The sequence below is a fragment of the Coptis chinensis genome, chromosome 9 (genome assembly GCF_015680905.1).
Source record: "Coptis chinensis isolate HL-2020 chromosome 9, ASM1568090v1, whole genome shotgun sequence".
Classification (NCBI taxonomy): domain Eukaryota; kingdom Viridiplantae; phylum Streptophyta; class Magnoliopsida; order Ranunculales; family Ranunculaceae; genus Coptis; species Coptis chinensis.
This window is the reverse complement of record NC_141464.1, coordinates 41606163-41615741: the sequence shown is the minus strand read 5'-3', so window position 1 is coordinate 41615741 and position 9579 is coordinate 41606163. Positions and strand designations below refer to the sequence as shown.

General features: G+C 39.4%; 1 pseudogene; it reads left to right on the top strand.

Annotated features, from left to right (window-relative positions):
• The first annotated feature begins 1213 nt into the window (after nucleotides 1-1213).
• Nucleotides 1214-3002, top strand: LOC147476069 (cyclin-dependent kinase C-2-like; annotated as a pseudogene).
• The last annotated feature ends 6577 nt before the right edge of the window (nucleotides 3003-9579 follow it).

Below are 9579 nucleotides of genomic sequence, written 5' to 3'. Positions count from 1 at the left end.
CACTGTCGAATGTACCCAATTGTTTTTCTGTCAAGCTTGTTTCACTCAGTCGCAGCAACCGCTTCCGGTTTTTCTCCTCCATTCTCAATGGGTTGTGCCAAGTCCTTACAATAAAGCAAGTCTTCCATCTTGACTTTCCAAATGGTGTAGTTTTTCCTATTCAGACTCGTCATGCGAGTGTTCATGGAATGGTCCATTTCTACAAGTTATTTAAACTCAAATCTTCTCTCAGGAGTTTTGTCAAAAACCTTCTGACGAAGGTTTGGATAACACCCTAGGCTAATCTAACCAAGGCTCTAATACCACTTGTTGGGATTAAACACCGACACCAATCGATTCCCCACTACACAGATAACTTGTATTTGAACACAATTCAACTCCAGACAACAATCTCAATATCAACTACAACCTATACTAACATGCCCAACTCGCTAAACAACTATTAACAACATATAATAATGTAAAACAGTAAAAACAAACCACAACACAAAGATATACCGTGGTTTGGCCAATGGTGCCTACTTCCACAAGACCTAGTCCTTTATAAAATGGGAAGGAAGATTACAATCTCTCCTTTCAGTCTCTCACCTTACTAGATCACTCTTATCTTTTTACAGGGTTGTCTATCTGTAAAGGTATCTCTAAATCTTGATAGCTTTCAAGATTGGGTTTTCTCTGACTTTTGTGCTGCCTCTCGTGTGTTTGGTTTTGCCAAAAACCCAAACATATAATGCAAAACTCGCGGTTTCGCAAAAATAGAATCCTGCCAAAATAGGCATGGAAGGCGGCGCGCCATCTTTGCCTGGAGGGCGCGACGATGCCTTCGACGATGTCAAGCACTTTAGCTGGTGCTGTCTTCTCTCCACACAAGCTGAACTGATTTCTCTCCTTCTCCTTATGTGAGGGATAACTCCAACACTAACGTCCCTCATTAACGCATTAATCACCACAAATAACCAGCAAAGTTTCTCCTAATAACCCTCAACACAGTATGCGCATTCCTCCCAGGCCTAAACGCATAAGATTTGTGTGAAAACCGTGCCTCATAAATCGGCTCCAACATTCATCTACAAAACTTCCTGAACAACCCTATCTTGAAACGGCGCAGGCTGAGTAACCTCTAATGTGGCTGACAGTTGGATGAGGATAAAGAACGTCATCCTGGGTAACAAACCCCATGTCTCTCTTCATTTGGTTAGAGAAATTGAGAATGATGAAGACTGAGATGGGCTACTTGAAATTGTGAGTTGTCCAGGTTTTTAAAGTCACTCTTGTTGAGAAGTCTCAGTTTTGTTTCCTACTTTTAATTGATTTTGTTGTCTGTAACAAACTTTCCTTGCATTCTTAATCTGTGAGCAGGTCTTCGCGTGTGCACCATCGAGGCCCTTAAAATAAGCAAAATGATGTAATTACTTTTTTGTTGACGTCATAAAACTAGAGAAATTGTTGCTTTGAAGAAGATACGTATGGATAATGAAAGAGAAGGTTTCCTTTTCTTTTCTTTTTTTTCTGATGGTGAAGACCCGTGAGGAATTCACGGGCTCCATTAAAGAGAAGGTTTCCTAATAACAGCTTTACGTGAGATTAAAATTCTCCGAAAGCTGCATCATGACAACGTGATAAAACTGAAAGAAGTCGTAACGTCTCAGCGTCCTGAAAGAGATAGCATCTACATGGTATTTGAATACATGGACCATGATCTGCTGGGACTTTCTAGGATGCGGTTTACGGTTCCTCAAATCAAGTGCTATATGAGACAGCTATTGATGGGGCTACATTATTGTCATGTGAATCAAGTTCTTCATCGTGATATCAAAAGCTCTAATCTTCTGATAGATAACAAAGGCAACTTGAAGCTTGCGGATTTTGACCTTGCAAGGACATTCTCCAACGATCACAATTGCCATCTTACAAATCATGTTGTTACTTTGTGGTACAGGCCTCCGGAATTGTTGCTTGGAAGTACAAAGTACGGACCGGCAGTTGACATGTGGTCAGTTGGTTGTATATTTGCGGAGCTTCTTGATGGAAAGCCAATCCCTGCAGGGACAAAGTGAGCTTGATCAATTAAGCAAGACTTTTGGCTTGTGTGGCGCCCCAAATCAGGTTAATTGGCCTGGGGTTTCAAAAATTACTGGGTATAACAAATTCAAGCCAACGGGGGTAATGAAGAAATGTATCAGTGAGAAGTACAGACACTTTGACCGCCATGCTTTGGAGTTGCTGGAGAGAATGATGACTCTTGATCCATCACAGAGGATATCTGCTAAGGATGCACCTGGCGCTGAGTATTTCTGGAACGACCCCTTCCTTGTGATCCCAAGAGTTTACCAAAGTACGAATCGTCTCACAAGTTCCGGACAAAGAAGAAGCGTCAACAGCAGCAGCGACAGCATGAAGAGGGTGCAAAGTGGCAGAAACTACAGCATCTACGAGAACATGTGCTTTTGCCTCCCATTCAACTGGCTGGACAAGTGCACGCACAGCTCCGACCTGGGCCTAACCAGCCAATGCATAATTCCCGACCTCCAGTGGTTGCAGGACCTAGCCACCATTACCGGAAGCCTCGAGGATCTCCTGGAGGGACAACTAGTTACCCAGAGGAGGGGGGAATCCTGGTGGAGGATACAAACCAAATAGTGGAGGTCAAGGTGGGGGTTACACTAGCAGGGCGTACCCCCCTCTCTGGTGGCGGAGCTAAGGGGGTCCCAGGGTACACCCTGGCTTACCCTCAAATTTTGGAAATAATAAAAAAAAACTACTATATATATATAAGCTAGAATAATAATAAAACAATTTATATGAATATTGATTTGTTACCTAACCTACACCTACATCGTATGTAACATACCAAAAACGAAAAAGAAAACCTCGTCAATCTCATATCTTCTCACGGATTGTTCTTTATATCTATTTTTCATTCATAGAACAATACTTTTGGTACGAGTTTTATAAACATTTATTGTAATTCTTTGGTAGGGAAAAAAAAAAGAAAAAAACAACACTCACGTCCCAATATTTCATAATATATTTTCATTGGTACGTTATCTAAACATTTTATTCCCTGATATATTTACATATTTATATTGGTTGTAATGAATTATATCGGTTAATCGAATCCATGATAATTTATTGTGTTGAATGTGATTCTACACTAATTTTGATTGTTTATTGTAATGAAATTAGTTTTGAATCTACTTTAAGACATTGATTGAAATTTTAGAATAGAACGAAAACAATTAAAGCAAACGCGGAAGTGAAGGCAAAAAGAAATATACTAAAGTCTACCATTTTACAATATTTTTGCCATATTGAGTGGTGACAATTTCTTTTTTTCCATTGCCTCGGCTATTTTTTTTATGACAGACCTAAAAATTCTTTGCTTTTGTAAATTGTACAGTACAGTTTTGAAGTGGTTTCCTACCTAAAGCATATATACGGAATATTTTCTATTTTTAAGTTTTTAATTTTCTAAAGCTAAATGAAATGTTAATTATAATTTCGAAGATTTAAAAAGAAGGACAAATTGAGTGTGTTAGTATGTATTTTTTGTTAGTTGTGTTGAAGTGGCTAACCCTCACCAATATTCCTAGCTCCGCCACTACCTCTGGGGCAAGGACCTCCTTATCCTACAAGTGGTATGCCTGCTCCAGGTTCCAGAGGTGGTGGCAGTAGTTATAGAGTCGCTGGTCCAAATAGTCATCAAGGTAGCAGAGGTTCAGATGGCGATCAAGGTCCAAACAGGATAAGTGGTAATCGAAATCAACAGTACAGTGGCTGGCAACAGTAATGGTTGAGAGATGGACTCAGACGGACAACCACCAACAAGCAAAGTATTCTAGACACAAAGAATGACCAGCTCTTACTTGAAGTGCTGAGAATGGCGTTTTGTAGCTAGTCGCACGCCCATTCCATAATGTCGATCTGAAGTTTGATATCTAGTCGCACACTCTTACACACTGGGGGCGCGGCTAAATAAACTTATCATGTTAAACCCGGTAAATAACCACCGGTGAACAGAAATTAGAGTTAAGCGTGGTGCATTTTCAACCTGCAGATGACCCACCTTATGAGTTGGCAAGTTAAAATGCTTGTTTACATGCACTGGGACAAACAGTGGGTAATAAGGACGAGTTTTTATGAATCATGTGGCTGCAGCTATGCATTATCTGGATGCTTTTTCTTTCTGGTGAATGCGTAATTTGGACGCTGTAAGTCCACTAAGTAATGGCTAAATATGATAAACATAACCTATCTATCTTTATCATTAGAATTCAATTTTGTGAGTAACACTTTGGCAGGGCTAAAAAGTATCTGTCCATCATTTCGAAAATTGCAACCCCCTAGTTCGCATGCGTAATGGCTCTTGGATCTTGCAAGGATTGCAATTGGTGAGTACCCTCAAATGTTAAGTTATTTGCTTGGGTTCGTATCTTGTAAAAGCTTCTGACTATGGATAAACTAATGAACAGGGATATGTATATGCATGGCAGTAGATACAGAATGCCTCATCATGTAGGTTTTAAATATGTTTGTTTCATCCTTGGTACTGCAGGGATCTTGTGGCAGCAGCCAGGCTTCTTATTCCTTGGTTCCGTAAGTTAGACCTTACTCACAGAGTAACACATATAGGGAATGTAGTAGGTATAGGATAGCTGATTATATTGCAAAAGATACTAACAACTCGAGTACTGTTTGTGTTTTGTAGCATCTCGAGTCGGTGTTGGAGAACCTGTTAAGTAATGGAGCCAGATCACATGCGGATTTCCAATATGAAATTGGAAACATGGAAACCGCCAGCACATGAAGTCTTATCCAAATCGGTTTTGGTTTTGATAACCATTAGTTCATGGAGTTGGTTATGTACTAGGACTCTATAAGTGGAGTTGGTTATCATAACCAACTACTACACATGATCCTTATCTCAATTAGTTTTAGTTTCCCGTTTGCTTTAGGACTTGTATTCGATGGGAGTCTATAAATAGAACTCTATCCTTAGAGTTTTATAATCACACATTAGAGAGAAACTTGAGAGCATAGATTACAAATTAGGTGAGCTATTTTGTAAGTGCTTTGTGTGAGATTGATTGAGAGAGATATATTAGTGCTTGTAACTACTTCTTGATAATAGTGAATTGTGGTGCGCTTGTGGATTAAGGCAATTGCCTAACCACGTATATCTGTGTGTTCCTCTTTTTTGTTTATTTCTTATGAGTTTTCTAGATTCTAAATTCGTCGTGTTGGTTGGGGTAGATCCCTAACAACTGGTATTGGAGCGTAAGGTTTTACTGTGGATCTTGGGTATTGATTGTTCCTATGTGAGCAATGGCGAATGACGAAGGAAAGATAAAGATCGAAAAGTTTGACTGAACAAATTTTGGATTTTGGAAAATGCAAATTGAAGATCATCTATATCAGAAAGATCTATATATTCCATTGATGGGATCCAAACCTGAAGCAATGGATGTGGATGTTTGGAACCTGCTTAACAGAAAGGCACTTGGTACAATTCGGTTATCTCTGGGGAAGTCAGTAGTATTCAATATCAAGACTAAGAAGACCACTGTGGATCTCATGAATGCTCTCTCTGCTATGTATGAACAACTCTATGCTACTAATAAGGTACATCTTATTATAAAGCTCTTTACTTTAAGGATGTTTGAAGGAGATTCATTCAAGGAACATCTCAATAAGTTCAAGGAGACCAGGGATCAGTTAGAGTCTGTTGAAATATCTTTTAGTGATGAAGTTAGAGCTTTGGCCATTCTTGGTCAGATGCTAGCAAGCTGGAAAGCTACAGTTGCTACCATCAGTAGCTCTGCAGGTAAAACTAAGTTACAGTTCGATGATGTATTAGTATGATACTAACCGAGGAGATCCGAAGTAAATCGGATGTTGCTTCAACTTCTGAGTTGGCATTGAGTTTTGAAAGTAGGGGTAGGAGTTCATACAGGGATTATGATAAAAACAGATCTAAATCCAAAGGAAAATCTATAGTTGATATATCCGAGATAGATTGCTATAATTGTGGCAAGAAAGGACATTACTCTTATGATTGTCGGTTGCCCAAGAAGAAGAAAGATAAGAAACATGGAAAGAAGAAATTCCAAGAAGCCAATGTGGCTGAGGTGTTAGATGATGCATTAATTTGTTTTATGGAGAGCAAAGACGACTCCTAGGTGCTGGACTCGGGTGCTTCATTCCATACGACCTCAAATAAAGATATGATAGAAAGCTATGTTCCAGATAATCTTGGTACAGTCTATCTGGGTGACAACAAGCCTTGCAACATTGCTGGTAAAGGCAATGTACAAATCAAGATTGATGGGTCTGTATGGAAGCTAAAAGATGTAAGGCATGTTCTGGATTTGAGGAGAAACCTAATCTCAGTAGGGCAGCTAGCAAGTGAAGGTTACACTACCCATTTTACAGGTGAAAGTTGGAAAGTAGCAAAAGGTGCATCGTTTATTGCATGTGGAAAGAAAGATGGTACTTTCTATTTAACTACCAGTGGTTGTGGTTATGTTGATATTGCTGATGACAAAGAAGATCCAAACACATGGCATCACAGACTTGGCCATATGAGTGAAAAAGGAATGAAAGTCCTTCATTCACAAGGAAATGTACCAAGTTTGAAGTCTACTGGGATAAACTTATGTGAAAACTGCATATATGGGAAGCAGAAGCGTGTTAGCTTTCAGAAAGTGGGAAGAACTCCAAAGCAGCAGAAGCTTGAGTTAGTTCACACAGATGTCTGGGGTCCTTCATCTGTCTCCTCTCTTGGTGGTAAGTCATACTTTGTGACTTTCATTGATGACTCTACTAGAAAGGTATGGGTTTATTTCTTGAAGCAGAAATCTGAGGTTTTTGATGTATTCAAGAAGTGGAGAGCTATAGTTAAAATTGAAGTGTTTGAGATCTGATAATGGTGGAGAGTACAATGATACTGGTTTCAAGGAGTACTGTGCTGAAAATGGTATTCGGATGGAGAAGACACTGCCAGGGACACCTCAACAGAATGGGGTGGCTGAGAGAATGAACAGGTCATTGACAGAGCGTGCATGGTGCATGCGTATACAGGCAGGGTTACCGGAACTATTTTGGGCCAAAGTAGTTAGTACATCAGCTTACTTGATTAACTGTGGGTCATCAGTTCCATTAGATCACAGGTTACCTGAGGAGGTCTGGGGCGACAAGCAAGTAAGTCTCTCTTATTTGCGAGTGTTTGGATGTGTGTCATATGTGCATATCAGTGATCAGTCTAGGGGTAAACTTGATCCTAAATCACTGAAGTGTATATTCATTGGATATGGTGGTGATGAGTTTGGTTATCAATTTTAGGATTACCATAATCGAAAAATCATACGGAGTAAAGATGTGGTATTCAATGAGAATATAATGTACAAGGACAAAAATAACATACATGTTAGTGGGACTAACTTTGTTGACTTGGAAGACACTGAAATTAGTAATGGCACAGTGCAACAATAGGTTACTAATGTTCCACAGTCAAACATAGAAAGTGGTGATGAGGTTGCTACATCACAGACTCCAGCTCCGACCAATTATCTTAGGAAGACTTCTAGGCAACATGTGCCGAGTCAAAAGTATCCTACATCCACTTATGTGACTTACTTGCTCCTTACTGATGGTGGTGAACCCCAGTGCTATGATGAAGCAATGAATTAAGTAGAGGATGCGAGAAAGTGGGAGCTTGCTATGAAAGATGAGATGGACTCCATCATCACAAATGAGACATGGGAGTTGTCTAAATTACCCATTGGAAAGAAGGTCTTGCATAACAAATGGGTATACCGAGTAAAGGAGGAGCATGATGGCTCTAAAAGGTACAAAGCCGGATTGGTAGTCAAAAGTTTTCAGCAGAAGCATAATATTGACTACACTTATGTATTTTCACCAGTGGTGAAGCTTACTACTATCAGAATGACTCTGAGTATTATGGCAGCTAAAGGTTTACATCTAGAGCAATTAGATGTTAAGACCGCATTTCTTCATGGTGACCTAGATGAAGAAATTTATATGCACCAACCGGAGGGTTTCATCATGAATGGTAAGGAGGAAATAGTGTGTAAGCTGAAAAAGAGCTTATACGGTTTGAAGCAGGCACCGAGACAGTGGTACAAGAAGTTTGATGGTTTCATACAAAAGAACAGTTTCTTCAAGTGCAATGCTGATCATTGTTGTTACTACAAGTGGTTTGATTCTAGTTATCTTATTTTATTGTTATATGTTGATGATATGTTGATAGCTGGGTCAGATATGAATGAGATTAAAAATCTGAGGAAACAGTTGGCAAGTGAATATGCTATGAAGGATCTGGGTGCAGCTAAGAAGATTCTTGGGATGAGAATCAGTAGAGATAAGGAGAAGGGAACTTTGACATTGTCTCAGGTTGACTATGTTGAACGTGTCATTCGAAAGTTCAACATGAGTGATGCTAAACCTGTTAGCACACCCTTGGGTAGTCACTTTCAGTTATCTAAGGAGCAATCTCCCAAGACCCAGAAAGACATAGATTTCATGGCTAAGGTATCATATGCCTCAACCATTGGAAATCTAATGTATGCAATGGTTTGCACAAGACCCGACATTGCTCAAGCAGTGGGAGTTGTGAGTAGATTTCTTAGTGATCCTGGAAAGCAACACTGGGAGGCAGTTAAGTGGATATTGCGCTACTTGAAAGGCACTACTAATGTCTGTTTGTGTTATCACAGAGGTGATATAAGACTGCAAGGTTATGTTGATGCAGACTTTGCAGGAGATGTTGATGGCAGGAAAGGCACTACTGATTATGTCTTTATAGTGGGAGCTACTGCAATTAGCTAGGACTCACAGTGGATAAAGACAATGATTGTTGAGAAGCTGAAGTTGTGTCTTGCTTCAGTGGGTCTTCTAGCTTGAGGATCGTGGATGAAGCGCACCATGATTCATTGGAAATGCATGGAGTTGATTTACTTTGGTTATCAGTCTCCAAGTGGGAGATTGTTAAGTAATGGAGCTAGATCACATGCGGATTTCAAATATGAAATTGGAAACATGGAAATCGCCATCACATGAAGCCTTATCCAAATCAATTTTGGTTTTGATAACCATTAGTTCATGGAGTTGGTTATGTACTAGGACTCTATAAGTGGAGTTAGTTATCATAACCAACTACTACACATGATCCTTATCTCAATCAGTTTTAGTTTCCCTTTTGCTTTAGGATTTGTATTCGATGAGAGTCTATAAATAGAACCCCATCCTTAGAGTTTTATAATCACACATTAGAGAGAACTTGAAAGCATAGATTACAAATTAGGTGAGCTATTTTGTGAGTGCTTTGTGTGAGATTGATTGAGAGAGATATATTAGTGTTTATAACTACTTCTTGATAATAGTGAATTGTGGTGCGCTTGTGGATTAAGGCAATTGCCTAACCACGTATATCTATGTATTCCTCTTCTTTGTTTATTTCTTATGAGTTTTCTAGATTCTAAATTCATCGTGTTGGTTGGGGTAAATCCCTAACAGAACCTTGTAGAAGAGGATGCTAGTAACACTTTGTATACAGAGTGT